The 15,974-nt window shown below is 31.4% G+C and overlaps 1 protein-coding gene across 1 annotated transcript in view; it reads left to right on the forward strand.

Annotated features, from left to right (window-relative positions):
- The window catches only part of ADAMTS20 (ADAM metallopeptidase with thrombospondin type 1 motif 20), a 163,588-nt gene that overhangs the window by 102,511 nt on the left and 45,103 nt on the right, over positions 1 to 15,974 (forward strand). The window lies entirely within an intron of this gene.

Genomic DNA, 15,974 nt, shown 5'->3' on the forward strand with positions numbered 1-15,974 from the left:
CTTATTTTTTAAGGAGACCAGTAGTTATCTTGGCTCGTGTTATTAAATTTCAAAGTTTGGAAGAACAATCCATTTAAGTACTGTAATATATATAATAGTTTTTTTAATGTATTTATTTTTTACAAATGAATTTTGAACCACAGTACTATTCTAATGGAAATATTTTACTTTAGTACATCTTTGGCTTGCCCTATAATTAATCAGAAATGTTTGCTATTTACATTTGTATCTAATGTTATCATTGTGCTTGTAACAATGACAAATTAAGGCTGTGTCTTGTTTGAGTGTATAACTGTATGTGGCTTTCTTTTGTCTGTCAATGTCCAGAAACTGGTCCAAAAGCAAATAACATTCTTTAAAGCTTTCTTTTTTTATCATTGTTAACCTTAGTATTTTGTTTGGAAATGTGAAAATATTATATAAATATAGGATAGAGAAATTTACATACATAAAGTAAATTAATTGTTTACAGTTTGTTACATACATCATGAAAAAGTATGATTTATATAGTAACTTATATGAATATTCATTTCTTCCACTGTGTGGAGTTGCTGTGTTTTGAGGATGTTTAAATTTTTTTGTTTATTTTTTGGAGCCATAGACAAATTCATAAATATTGTTTGTGAATGGTTTATTTTTTCTAGTATTTTTCAAGTATCCAGGCTTTGAAAATGAATTAATTTATATATATTGAAATTAGCATTTTGGACACTTTTGATATTTTAAATAATGAATAACCAAGTATACTTTTTTCAGGTGAAAACTGATTTGAGTATATAATCTATTTATAATTACATTTATAAAACTGAACAGTTCTTCATTTGGAAAATAATTATAACTCTGGTTTTATAGCCAACTCTGATGTGTACACTTGTTTTTCTTTATCCAAGTCAAAGCTTTACAATGATACATAAACCAAGTTTCCACTTATGCTTTTTGAAAAGCAGGTCAAGTTATAATTCAGGCAAAAATTCATCTTTATAGTCAAAGTGTGACTGATATAAAATAACAGAACATTTTAACTTTAGAGGATGGTCTTAAAGTTAAATTGCTGTATCAGATAACCATCATTTGGTGGGAATTTTAAGAAGACATATTGTGTCATGGAAAGCATCCACATGTTTACTTCATAAAATGTTTACTGTTCATTTACTATATCCTAGACACTGTGCTACCAAGATAGTAAAGACATGTTTCTTGCCCTTACGGAGTTTGCAGTCTAGTTGAAGAGATTTGAAATACTATAGTAACTCACCACAAAAAGGTATCATTTTTTTTTTTTTTGGTTAGCCATCTTAGATTGGAAATTCACTTTCCCTTTACTATATCTATTATATTTTATTGGTTTTAGTTTGCAAACCTAGGTCTTAATAAGGCTTTGGATTGCCTTCTTAGAATTTTGCTCCAATTAGGAAAGCACAGTCCTAACCGCTAGTTAGAGGTTGAACTGTAATGGCATTTGTTTCTGAACACAAAGGTTTTATTTTCCCTACTCACTTGTGACTTTATTAATTCTCAAAGCATTAACATTTACTTAGTGTCTCCCGCTTTGTGCTAGGTAATGAAGTAACTAAAATTAAGTGTTTCTGAGTCAGATTTTCTATGTAAGGAACCAGCAAACTATAGCCAATGTATTAAATCTGGCCCACTGCCTATTTTTGTAAATAAGTTGTGTTGGAACACAGTTCTGCACATTTTATGCATTATCTAAGGCTGCTTTTGCAATATAAAGCAGTGTTGATTAGTTGCAATAGAGACTGTATGGTCCGCAAAGCTGAGATATTTACTATTTGGCCCTTTGTGGGAAAAGTTTGCTCACTTCTGTTTTATTTTACAAACTTTATAAGGCTTTTTAAATTTAACATAGAATATAATTATAGAATATTGTAATTAAAAATATTCATTTGTGGTCAGTTTGATTTTTAACCCTTTGTTTACTATTTTAAAACAATTTAAAATTTATCAAAGTTCCTATATATTCACTGTGGTGTATTCACACAATGTTTTTCCAGCTTTATTGAGATATAATTGGCTTATAATGGTATATAAGTTTATTCACCAATAACATCACACTATGTTTACATAGTGTGGGAATATATCCAATACAGATACCATATTCCAGTTTGTGTCATGCTAGTTTTTGTATGTAAATGATGTCTTAAGTGAAAAACCTTGATCATTCAAGCCCTGTACATAGATGACTTTTTCACCTTCATAAAAACAAATGAACAAGTAAATAATAATAACCACAAATTACAAAATAGTAAGACAGAAGTATGCAATTCATTTTCTACATGTCTGTTCCAAAAGTTCATTGAATAATTCAGTCTTTGCACTAGTGAAGAATTGTAATCTTTATTTTTCTGATAAATTGAAGGTGAATTTTAAAAATCACAAATGTTTATATCAGAATTTTTACAAACTTATTTATTTACCTTTTATATGTATAAAGTACATATAAATCATTAGAGTTCCTGGATTTCTTTTCTTATATGAAGAATTTTACTCCTTAAATTAGCCTTTTATATTAAAAGGGTTTAAGGGATCTGAAGTTTTGTTAAAGCCAGATACAAGCTTTTACCTCTTTCAGTGTTGTTACATATTAGCCAAACTTCAGAATACCTCTTATTAACATATCAGGTAAATATTCTTTCATGGGTAACTTTAATTTCAACAGGTCCTGTACACTAGATTAGAAAATTAAGGATGTGTGTGTATGGATGTGTATATGGATGTGTATGCATGTACATATATATGAATGACATGAAATTTCAGAAACACTTTTCATTTTAAAGCAAAATTAAAATATGAAGTGCTAAATCATTAAAATGTAACTAAGAAGAAAGTTGTTAATGTACATTTTAATTTTCATGTTGCGGAAAATCTTGTAATAATTTATAAGCATGATTAAAGAAAGGAATAAATAAATATTAACCCATGTCTGTTAATTTAATGACTATTTTTTGTGATTAGTCAATGTAAAATGATTGTATTTTAACCCTTGCTTATTAATGACATGTGTTGTGGCTTTGTGCTTTGCATAATTCATGTGTGTGTATGTTGTATTTTCACTCCTTGGATTAATACCTAAAATGTTTTTATTCAAAGAACAGATTTTGTATTGTAATGAATGCCTCTTTTATTTTGGTGGTATATTTTTCTTAACAGCTGTTCATTTTGCTTATTAAACATTTAATTGTGGAATAGTACATGTTTTTATAATGTTACCTAGTATATAAGCTGCTGCTATTTTTCAGATAATTCTGTTAGAAACTAACATTGGTATTAAAAATATATGATTTGTTGGTTAAGCATCAATTTTAAAATACTAGAATTTTTATAGTTTTTTAAAAATATTATAAACAATAAAAATTTATAGTAAAAATAAAGTTATTTAGTATGTTAAAAATAGATGTGCTTATGACCAAGATAGTCTTTAAAAGGTAAGTAAAGTTTTATTTTTTCCTTTTCTTACATATATATTGTAAAGGATATTACACATAACATAATCAAACTGTTCCAACAAACGTTCTTTAAATAAACATATTAATCTCTCTATATTTTCCCACTAAGTCTCATGTAAGTGAGTCAATTTCCTGCATGTTTATATTCTCCACATAGAATGAAATCATATTTGGTAAGAAAAATAATGTGTATTTCAGCGTGTCTGAGATTGATGATGATCCAGCAGAAGGGAGTATTTTTTTTTCCATTAAAGATTATTTTGCACAAAAATGAGAAAATTATTTTTAAAAATGAAAGTTTGATATTTGAACCCTCTTGATTCTCGTGCCTTCCCCCCAAAATGCTTCTTTTTAAAAGAATAGACTTTTGTAGCATTTTGTAAAATATATATCTATATACTAAATCGCTACAATACATAAAATATAGTGTATATACTAAATATATATACAGGCTGCAACAGAAGGACTTCCAGAAAGGAGTGTGTGTGAGCAACTACACCCAGTAAATCTGCAGTTTGTTGACTTTGGCAGCTTTCTGGAACAAAAGAACACTGAGGATCTGAGAAGAGGGCTAGGCTGCTCCTTACAAGGTAGCTTCCACTCAAGGCGGAATCCACTCAGGAAGACATTTCTAACTCTGCCATTGCTCCTAAGGCTGGCAGCAGCCAGGGGAACTGGGTAATGTGTAGGGGAAACAGTTTCCAGAAACTCAATTCTTTGTGAAGTGGAGTGTTCAGTAACATTTGTAGTAATTTTTTTTTTAAATTTGGAAAAACACACCTGAGCATAATAATAGGCTGGAAATCTATTTTATTCCAAATTTATTAGAAATCCATAATGATTAATAAGTGCTTCCATTTGTTTATTACCATATCCTTCTGTTACAGTTATTGATGCTCCCTCAAATTATGAACACCTCCTACATATCAGGCTTTGTGCTAGTCACTAAAGAGAAACCAGGCACAATTCCTGTATACAAGGAGTTTGCAGTTCAGTGGTGAATGTAAACAAAATGCGGAGTGGGATTCCTGTCTCATTTCAGTACCAACCATGTGATTTATAATATTGAAGACTCATAATATTGGGGGCTTAATAGATTACAGTTATCCAAGAATTAGAAATGAGGATTATACTTGACAACACAGTAGTTCTGCCAGTGAATCCTTCTAGAAGCCTAAACTAGTAGAATATATTCTATTGTAGCCTTGCAAGACCCTATGCTACAAGAATAGTTTAGCTTTTGCATATTTGTGTCTTCTTCCTATTTTGCACATGTGGTTTTCATGCCTTATCAAAAGGGAAAATATAGACGGATTTATAGTTTCCCGTAGATATATGGTGCTCAGAAAATAATTTTGGAGACACAAATGGTCCTTCCAGGTTTGAGAAGTATGACCTAAGAAAAATTTAAGTAGATGATTAATGATGAGATCACAAATGAAGAGCCTTTCTATGAGTGTGTTACGGTGAGTAAAGTCAGAGTATCGCGTTTACAATAACTCTAAAAACCATCCTGACATGAAATGGTGATATGCCGAATTTTTCTTTATATTTGTATATTATAATACACACATACACAACATAAAAATATTAAAACATTACCATGTTTTCATGGTTATTCAGTTTTTCCATACATAATGCTTCTGAATGTTTAAGAATCTCTGGGAAAATATATTTAAATATTTCAGAACATATTTTACACTGTCAGTGTGCTGTATGATGAGACCATTTATGTAAGGTAGATAGGCATTGTTAGTGTATTTGGATATCCTAAATTTTTAAATTTTGTGCAGTTTGAGAAAATTATATTTTCCTATACATAATTACAAGTCAAACATTGATATTTTTAACTCTAATTGCCTGAGATTTTCTAGACAATTAACTTCAATTTTTTAAATAAATATATATATACCTTTATCAGTAAAAAGTTTTGAGCAAGTATCTTTATATATTCTTATATTTATACACTACAAACATACCTAATATATAAGAATATGTTGTGAGTTGTAGAACATATAAAAACATGAATTTAACAGTATAAGGTAAATATATAATATTAAGCATAATTTTTATTTTATGAATAATATCTTACTTAACTATTATTATAATCATCTCACTTTTTAAATAGTGGTAGAATGTTTCATTAGTTTTGAAAATCTTAGATCAACCTTCTTACAGCAGTTCAAAAATCTGGTTGTTTCAATATGGGATATCAATAGCTTCCTTAGGTGAATAAATTACTTTGCAAAAATACATGCTTTCATCTAGCAAAGTTTATCACTGATGTTCCTTTCATATACTATTAATTGATTTTAAATCCATTATACTAATTATTCAAAACTTCTGTTGAAATTTTTCTCACAAATTTTATTTTCCCTAATGTCATTCACTTCTTGAAAAGTACTGGAAAGAGTTATATTTTAATATTTTAACAAATGGTATTGATGCTTAATAAAACTAAAACATTAGGAAGCCAATTGAGCAGATTAGAAAATTTTGCCTCAAAGTTTTAAAAATATACATTTCTGTGGCTTTTTATAGTTGATATATTATCACTGATAAGAAAATCACATAATACTGGAAATTAGTAGGATTTTCCTAAAGCAGACGCTTTCTCATTTGCCCTTAAGTATCTCTTTTACCTTAAAGGATAGATGATGGGTCTAGTTTTTTAACTCTCTAGTAGATGTCACATTTTTATCACTATTATAGGAAAAAACTGCAATTATAGAACAAGCCTCTTTTTGTAGTAGAAAAAATTAGAAAAGTCATGATAAGTATGAGACCAGTAAAGTTTGTGTTCAAAGAGTAAAATGCTCGGGCAGTGAGCCAAGAAGTTAATTTGTGAGCACGCAGATAACAAACTGCAGGTTCCAGAACCAATTTGATGGAACTTAACCTAATTTTATGTTAGTCTCATGAAAGAGGAAAAAAATTGATTTCAACAAGAGAAATGTAAGCTTTCATTTACCAAAAGAGTTTGAAGATACATTATTCTTAGGCTTGCTGAAATGTTAAATATTAAGCCTATCCTAGATCTTGTGGTTGAGTTGTGGGGTTACAATGCCTAGGTTTGATTCGATTGCTATTATTTAACTAAGTGACCTTTGACAAGTTATTTAACATTTCTTAGAGTTTATTTTCTTAGAATAAAAATAGTGGCTACCTAAGGAGGACATTTTTTTAGAGTTAAATGAAACAATAGATAAGGTGGTTGGCATAGAGTCTGCTGCATAAAAGCTCAACATATTTTGCTTGTCATTATCACTTATCCTGTAATAAATAGGTATTTCCTAGGAATTCCTCAAGGAGCTAAAAATCCAAATACAGTAGATAAAGCTAGTAACACATCAAAAAAATCTGAAATGCGGTGCACTGAAGCAAGTTATCTTCAGTATGAGAGAAATAAGTTTGGACTGGAGTTTGTTTTTTTCCCTTTAAACTTTTATGGAAATATGACATCCAGCAAAATTTGAAATCATAAAGGTACAGTTTAATGAATTTTCCAAAGTGAACACACCTGTATAGCCTGCACCCAAAGCAAGAACATCAGCAGCCCCAAAAAGTCACCTGAAAGGTAACCCCTATTCTGACATCAAATATTGTAGGTAAGTTGCCTGCCTTTGAACTTTATCTAAATGGAACTTAGATAAATAGAACTTTGATCATTTGCTTGTAAGAGTAACAATATTAGGTTTATGAGATTCATTTAAATATGTAAATTTAGTTTCTCATTGCAATCTAGTATTAATGGTATGAATTAAATGAATATGATTTGTATGGCCATTTTCAAGCAGTTGACAAGCAGTTGGGATTGTTTTTAATTTGGAATGTACAAATAGTGCTGTTATGAACATTTCACCTGCATCTTTTGGTGAACATTGCATACATGGGTCTATTGGATATGTAGCCAGGAGTTGAATTGCAGGATCTTAGTGTATGCATATGTTCAGGTGTAGTAAATTCTATCAGACAGTTTTTTAAGGTGGTTGTATGAGAATTCCAGTTGTTCCACATCCTTATCAACACTTGGTATTATCAAACTTTTAGTGATTCTAGTAGATGTGTAGTGGTATTATTTTTCATTTTAATTTGCATTTTGTGATGCCCTATTAAGCTGAGTGCCTTTTCATATGTTTATTACCATAAGAATTCTTCTTTTTGCAAGTACCTATTGAATGAAGTACTTTGTCCATCTTTTAACTGAATTTTCTGCTTTATCTTACTGATTTGTAAGATTTAAGTTTTTGCGCTAAGTCCCTTGCAAGATATATGTATTGAAGAATATCTCTTTGACATTTCAGTCTTTTACTGTCATTCAGGCTCAGCCATCGCTCCTGAGAAATGGCAATAGTACAGGAATTTCCACTTCTTACCATGAAGTATGTAGATGGGGAGATTCAGAGAGAATTTAAATGGACAAATATGGGGAGAACGCTATGGCTAATAATTTGTGTCTACAGTGAATATTTATTTTTAATGACTTAAAAGAATAATTTTGAGGAGCTGAAAATTGCTACTTTGCTATTTTAATTTAGAGAAGAAAGATTAGCCAATCCCTCCTCCAGTATTTTTAAAAAAAATCTCTGATTTATAATCTTCATGAATTTCTGTTTATTCATTCAGTAGATATTTAGATAGCTGTGACTGTGCATTTGTGCATGTTCTAAGTGTGAAGAATGAAAAGATGAATAAATCAGGATATGGAGGTCACAGTATAGCTGGTAAAGTGTTTTTTAAAATCATACATTAAGACAAATGAAAATCAAATTGTTTTTGAGATAAGTGTTCTCTTTAATGAGATATTTATTAATAGCAAGAAATAGTACTCTAAACTAGTTCCAAAATATAACAACATAATTGAATATACTGTATCAAAAAGTCAGAATTCTGTGAAAGAAAATTTGGGTGCAATAATTAAAATTGTCAGAAAAAGGCTTGCCTAATGTAGAACCATTTCTATTTCTAGCCTGTAATATTTTGAGTTGTAGGGGTATAGACATATATTCAGAAAAGTTTTCTTCTAATACAGTATATTTTACCCATAAACAAATCCAAATATATTTGATAGGTGGAACCAGAAAGCATTTTGTGTGATTAATAATTAATCATCCTGTTTGGGATATCATTCAGTATAGTGTGAGAATTAAAATGTGCAAATTTATACTGTATAAATGACAATGTATACTCTGTGAGAACATATTCTTTTTAGGTAACTGAAAGAATGAAAGGAAATTTATATTGCCACACTAATAAAAACTGATATTCTACCACCAGAGAGAGTTCAGATCCTTTCATCTGAGGGAAACTTCTTCACTGTTTACTTGTGGGCCTTAAGAGAGTTTTCACATCCGGGGGTGGGGGAGACAATCAGTCAGGCATGACACTTGCTTCTCTCCTGGACACTTCTTCAGAGTCAGGAAACAAGCTCAAAAATAGTAGCTCATATGCGTTCCGGTCTCCATCTCAGCATTTCTCCCTTAAACTTGGCAAAATCTCAATCTTAGATGAAACCATGAGAAAGCCCTTTTTATCTCTATGAGGCACCCCATAGAATCAGAACTCCAACAAAAACCTTAAAGATCTATTACACAGAGCTTTACTTCCTGTGGGTTTTTTTTTTTTTTTTTTGGTAGAACTAATGATCATTCAAGTCTACCTCATTTAGACAAAACAGAGTGCATGTTTCTAAAAAGGTCTTTGTGCATATATTTTTTCTACATAGCATTTATTCATTCATTTATTCAGTGAACATTTATAGATGTGACTTCTGCCCTTATTGGGTTTAGAATTCTATTTATATTCATTTCACCAGCTGTAATGTGTGGGCCTTTTTTTGTAGAAAGTCTAGCTATTTTGATGATACATAATTTATACATGAAAATCATCCTAATATCCAAATTTCTATTGTATTAATGATGTATTCCATTTATTTAGATATGTCAAAGTATGCCATTTATGATTATGGTCTATAGTGAGGAGTGATTTAGAGATTTTTGTGTGTGTTATGGAATTAAACATTATCTCCAAGTTTTCCTATCAAATCGGAAGGATTTTTATAGTTACTTTTGAAATAAAAATATGGAGAAAAACCATGTTATGAATAAGACTCATAGACTGGGAAAATGTTTCCTTATCATTTTTTAATGCTTAAGAAGACTCTAGAAAATTTTTTAAAAGGGGAATTATTTGGAAAAATTTTAGTAAAACAGATTGCTTTTTGGAAATCTATCAGAAACTAAAATGTAAAGGTATGGGAATAACTTTAGGATTTCATTTAGTTACTTGATGTCACCATAAAAGAATCATTATAAAACAGATTTATTTGATAATGTTTAAGGATGACATACTTTCCTACTAAAGGATACCTCATATATCAGATACTCAGAAACTTGCATTTTCTCATTTGAATGAACAACACATGTATTTTTATAAACTCAAATATATATATCTGAAGTAAATTGTGACTCTTGAAATATTTTAAAAATACTGTTTTTTTTCTGTTTTTGATACCATTTTTATAATTGGGAGAGAAACTTCCAATTTTTTTTTCTCATCTTACACACAAAAAAATACATTATTTCAACAACCTTCTCAACTCATGTGCACACTTTTTAGTTCTTATTCTTTTTAATTACAGTTTACATTCAATATTATTTTGTACTAGTTTCAGGTGTACAGCATAGTATACTTTACAAAGTGTCTCCCCCCTGTATTTCCTGTAGTCACCTGGCACCAACACGTCGTTATCACAATATTATTGACTATAGTGGCTATGCTGTACTTTATATCCCTGAGACTATTTTGTAACTACCAATCTGTATGTCTCAATTCCTTTACCCTTTACACTCATTCCTCCACCCTGTCCCTTCTAGCAGCCATCACTCTGTTCTCTGTATTTGAGTCTTTCTATTGTGTTCATTCTTTGGATTTGACATGTAAGTAAAATCATAAGGTATTTGTCTTGCTCTGATTGCCTAATTGCACTTAGCATAATACCATCTAGGTTCATCCATGCTGTAACAAATGGTAAGATTTCACTAATCTTTATGGCTGAGTAATAGTTCATTGTACATATATGTCCCGCAGCTTTTTAATCCACTCGTCCACTGATGGGCTCTTGGATTGCTTCCATATCTTGGCTATTGTAATTAGGCCTGCAATGAACATAGGGGTGCATGTAGTCTTTCAAATTAGTGTTTTGGGTTTCTTTGGATATATTCCCAGAAGTGGAATTGCTAGGTGATAAGGCAGTTGCATTTTTAATTTTTTTGCAGATCCTCCGTACTCTTTTCCATAGTGGCTGAACCAATCTGCATTCTTAGGAATAGCTCTCTAGGGTTCCCTTATTTCCACATCCTTGCCAGCACTTGTTTGTTGATTGATTGATTGATAGTCATCCTATTAGGTATGAGGTTTGTATTTCTCTGATGATTAGTGACATTGAGCATCTTTTCACATGTCTACTGGCCATCTGTATGTCCTCTTTGGAGAAGTACCTATTCAGGTCTTTGGCCCATTTTTTAAATTGGATAGTTTTTTGGTCTTGAATTATATAAGTTCTTCATAAATTTCAAATGTATTATTGGTGAATACGTTCTTCCCTTTAGTAGGTTGTCTTTTCATTTTGTTTATGGTTTTCTTTGCTGTGCAAAAACTTTTTAGTTTCATGTAGTCCCATTTGTTTATTTTTTCTTTTGTTTCCCTTGCCTGAGGAGATATATCAGAAAAAATATTAGAGAAATGTTTGAGATTTTATTGCCTATGTTCTCTCCTAGGAGTTTTATTTTCTCGAGTCTTACATCTAAGTCTCTAATCCATTTTAAGGTTATTCTTGTATATGCTGTAAGAAGGTTGGTCTAGTTTTGTTTTTTGCATGTATCTGTCCAATTTGTTCAACATACTTATTGAATAGACAGTCTCTACCGCATTATATGTTCTTGTCAACTATTAGTTGACCATATAAGAAAACTGGGTGACTACTGAAGACTGAAATCTGATGTAATATTGACTGTCTTAAGTGCAATGTTCATAACAAGGGTAGAGGTATCCTTTACAGCTATATTCTTTACAGTTAGACACCTCCTCCCCTTTTTTTGTGCTAAGAACAAAACTCTAGATTCCACATTTTGAGAGGGTCATAAGAAAGGAGGTTGGGATAATTAAAGAGTTGGACTAGACAGATAAATTTAACCAGGAAAACAGAAAAAGGCAATAGCTGTCTTCAAATATTTGCCCTGGGAAATTTGATGTATTCTAACTTTAAGGTGCAGAATGAGAATTACAGATGAATATTTCATATATATATATATATATGTATGTATCAGTTTCAGCTCGAAATGAAGAACAACAATCATATAGTTTTTCTAAAAGAAAGTCTCCTTTTCCCCTATATCTTAAAAAAAAAAAACCCAACAAAACCCCCCCCCCCCCAAGAAAAATGGGAGGTACATTTTTCCATCCATGCAAATCTAAAAATGTGTTTAGTTGGCCCTCATGTTTAATTAATAATTTTGCCGGTTATAGAGTTCTAGCTTGAAAATAATTGCCCTCAGAATTTTAAGGCATTACCTTATCCTTTAGCATTCTCAGCTCTTATGAAGTTTGGAAATCTGATTCCCAGTCTGCTGCATATTCCATTGTCTCCATGCCTATGTCCCAGAATCATTTAGTACTCTATCCCTATTTTTCTGGTATTTCATGATGAAGTGGCTTAATGTTTTAAACTTTAGTTCAGTAGGCATTCTGTAGGTCTTTTCATTAAGGAGCCTTGTGTTGAGAAATTGGTTGTATTATTTCCTGGATAATTTCTATGCAAATGTTTTCTTTGTTATTCCTTCCTGAACTCTTTCTAGTTAATTATTAGGATTCTTGGATTCCCTAATTTTCTTGTTTTTATTCTCCCCGTGTGTATCTCTGTCATTTGTCTTGACTTGATGAGAAACTGTCAATACCAAACCATCTAGTGAATTATTTATTTTAGTTATAATATTTTTAACAAAAGATTTTTCTTGCATTCTGATTGCTTTGGTACTGATAATTCGCAGTTATCTATTCTTGCTTTATCCATACAACATCTACTCTTTCATTAATTACAGTTTGTTTTTTGAGGGGAAATTCTCTTGATTGCTTCCTTATCCCTCGGACCCTTTCTTTAGGGTGAGGATGAAAGCGATTTTCTGGTTTTCCCACTGAAATTTTTCTTCAAAAGTTGATGAAGCTCTGCAGCTCATTCTTATTTAAAAGTAAAGCACGAAAGAATTGAAAACTCTGCATTTGGATAGAGTTTAGTGACCGATGATTTTCTCTGCAATCAATATTTTCAGTTTTTTTCTGGGAGAGCCAGTTTCTCAGAGAAGGATGCCTAATGCCCTGCCTGTGAGAAAGGGTGGTGTGGGCAGAGAGATTACAGGTCAAGAGTTCAAGGTGAGGAATTCCCTTATTTTTACCCTAACACCCCCAAGGGAAGCTCAAGCAGTTTAATTTCTCCTGGAAACAGGCCCCCAATCTGGCCAGGGCAGCGGAGGAGTCGCAGCACGGCTTGTGTCCCGGTGCTGAGCCTCGCAGGGGCTCTGCAGGCACAAGTCTCCTTGCTTCACGTTGATCTTCTCCATTCTTGTTCTCCTCTTTGCATCTTCTGCAGTTATTGAAATCTATTTTATTTACTTTTACTTTGTGGGTTGAAAAAACAGAAGAAAGGAAGACATATAGGAAGTCATTCCACTGTGTTTAACCAAAACTGGTTTTTTATTTTAACTAGACGTTTACTCACCTTCTATTCCACTTTCTCCATCATATCTTAATTCTGGAAATAACTTGAAGTATGTCTGATGTGTTTTTTACCATCTAAAACACAGTTTTTTGGGGTTTTTTCCCCCCTGGGGAAACAAGATAGGGTCTTGCAGAAATTCTGTTGGGGTGTTTACCTTCCTTATGTCGCTACTGGACGATGGCTCAGTTTGTGTGTGTCTTGAGAATTCCTGTGGCCTATTCAAGCATTTCATAGAGAAATCCACACCTGTATTTTCACTATCTGTTATATTACCTCAGTATTTGGGAAAGGAAGAAAAAGACACAAGGAATGGAGATTTAATATGCATTTGGAATACTGAGTCAAGCACTGTTTTAGGTTCAGTCTTACATTATCTCCTTTAATCTCACACCTACACAAAACGTAGGTAGTATTGTTGACATTCTAGGATGAGAAAACTGGGGATCAGCAAAGCTAAGCATGTACAAGTTTGCTCAGCTACTGACAGCTGAGAGTCAAATGCAAAATCTCTGATTCCAGTCCCATGCCCTTATTATTCAATCCTCTAGTCCTTAGCAGTATAAACTATAACACCACACCTTAAATTTTAACAATTTATTTTTATCTTCAGATACTTTTAACATTAGCTTAAATTCATTAGAAGAGTAAATCAATCTGTAAAACATTGCCTCAAAACTTTTATCACATATGATAAATAGACATAGGGATGTGTAATGGGCACTTTAATTTCAACTCTGACTTTTACTTTATCAAAGCATTCATAGAGCACACTTTATATTTTTACTTCTGAGAGTTCTCTGTGCATATTCCTTTTCAGACCTTTATAACCCTACTTAAAAGCAAACTTCTTGGCTTCATTTCTGTTAACTCCCACAGCTAGTACAAAAACATTTTAGAAACTTGAAATGGTAAATCCTGTTACTCTGCTGGCACTTGATTTTAAGAATTTTGTAAATGTTACCATAGTTGAGTAGTGCCTTAAAAGTTAAAAAAATAAAAATAAAAAAGGTGTGCTTTAGTTATTTTTCTGATCTCTTCACCTTTTTATGGTCTGTCCACCCTGAATAGATGTGTTTTGTTCCTCACAGGAAGGCAGACGCTCATGAGTCTGATGTTTGCTCCCAGGGGATCAGGCAGGAGGGGGTTTCATCATGCAATGTGCCATACAGTCTTATGAGTCCCATGTGTTGTGATTTTTTCTTTAAAGACATCCAGAAAAATTAGATTCACAACAATGGCCCCAAAAGAATAGTTAAAACTAGACACGATTTATATTATTCTCATATCAACAATAATATTTCTTCCTGTTACCACATAATTTCAAAGATTTGTGTCAGAGAGTCAATAAAAACTCCAAACAGGAACTCTTTAGATGAGTTCTACTTGCTAAACAGATTTTTATATAGGAGTTTGAAATGTGCATTACTCCTTTGTGTACAAGCTATATAATATTAGAAAGGTAAAATAATAAATTACAAGTTTTAAACTATCGGAAGTTTTCCTGAGTATTTCTTGCTACAGGTAGTGCTTAACATTTTGAATTCAAATCACATTTACTGTTGCTTCTAGCAAAAGAAACCTGATTTCAGTACTCTTTGCAGGTTTTAATAACTTTATCAAATCTTACTATTGAACAAAACTAACCCAATAATTGGGTAGTTATGCGTTAACTGGGTGGTTTTTCACTCTGATTTTCTAATATTTTACATGTGGAAAATAATGTAAGTGAAAATTTCTGTGTAAAGTACTTGCATGAGTTATTGCAGCTTTCATCCAGGTTTTATGTTTGAAAGTGAAAATAATCACAAAACTTTTCTGAAGTCATAATTTAGAAAATATTAATTATAGTAAATTATCTTTAAATATTACTTCCAATTGAATAAGCCATATTGCACTGACTAGCTTAACACTTTAATCTATTGTTGCATGTACATAAATACATATATATACTCAGAAGTAAAATTTTAGAACAAAATAGAAATTAATGTTACAATCATTATAAAGATATAATATAAGTGAAAGTTTACAGCATATGTTTGTTATTAAGCATATAGTCCTCTGTCCTTTAAGTTGGAACTCAACATTTTTGCAAATGTATCTGACTTAAAATTTTTAAAAAATATCTGATGGTACAAATTTTGCATATAATCAGATGCAATGCAATAGAATGAAATATTTCAATAGTAAATACCTTTAAAACCAAATGCTGTCCTGGTTTATTAAAGCTGCATAGTCAGAGAATGTCTGTAACAGGTTAAAAAGGAAATTCTCAAACTCCATTAAACTATAAAACTCTTAAGTATAATCTTTCAGGAAATAGTATGAATTGGGTCCCTGTTGATAGATTTAGTAGGTCACTCCTTAGTGCACATATGCATTGAATTAAGGGAACAGTAGCAGTAGTATTTTACAGTTGACACTCCACTCTTAATATGCATTTTTGTCTTTTTTTTTTGTTTAAACAGAAGGATACTTTATTCTGGTTATGTTACTGTATTCTAACTGCTTTAATGTTTTACTTCTTTAATAATTGAGAAGCTCTATTTAAAATAGTGTTCCAGCATTGTAGAGAATGCCCTTAATTACAAAGTAGTTGTGCAGAACTTATATCTAAGATTTCACTGTATTAAGGCTTCTCTCTTAAATATGTAGGTATCATTAGCTTCCTGAAGATTTCACAAGCCATGCTGTTCCTAAGGTGCAGATATAATCTCTGTTTTGTTTAGAGAATACTATAG

The sequence above is a fragment of the Pteronotus mesoamericanus genome, unplaced genomic scaffold (genome assembly GCF_021234165.1).
Source record: "Pteronotus mesoamericanus isolate MK-2021 breed Mesoamerican mustached bat unplaced genomic scaffold, CSHL_Meso_final scaffold_21, whole genome shotgun sequence".
Lineage (NCBI taxonomy): Eukaryota > Metazoa > Chordata > Mammalia > Chiroptera > Mormoopidae > Pteronotus > Pteronotus mesoamericanus.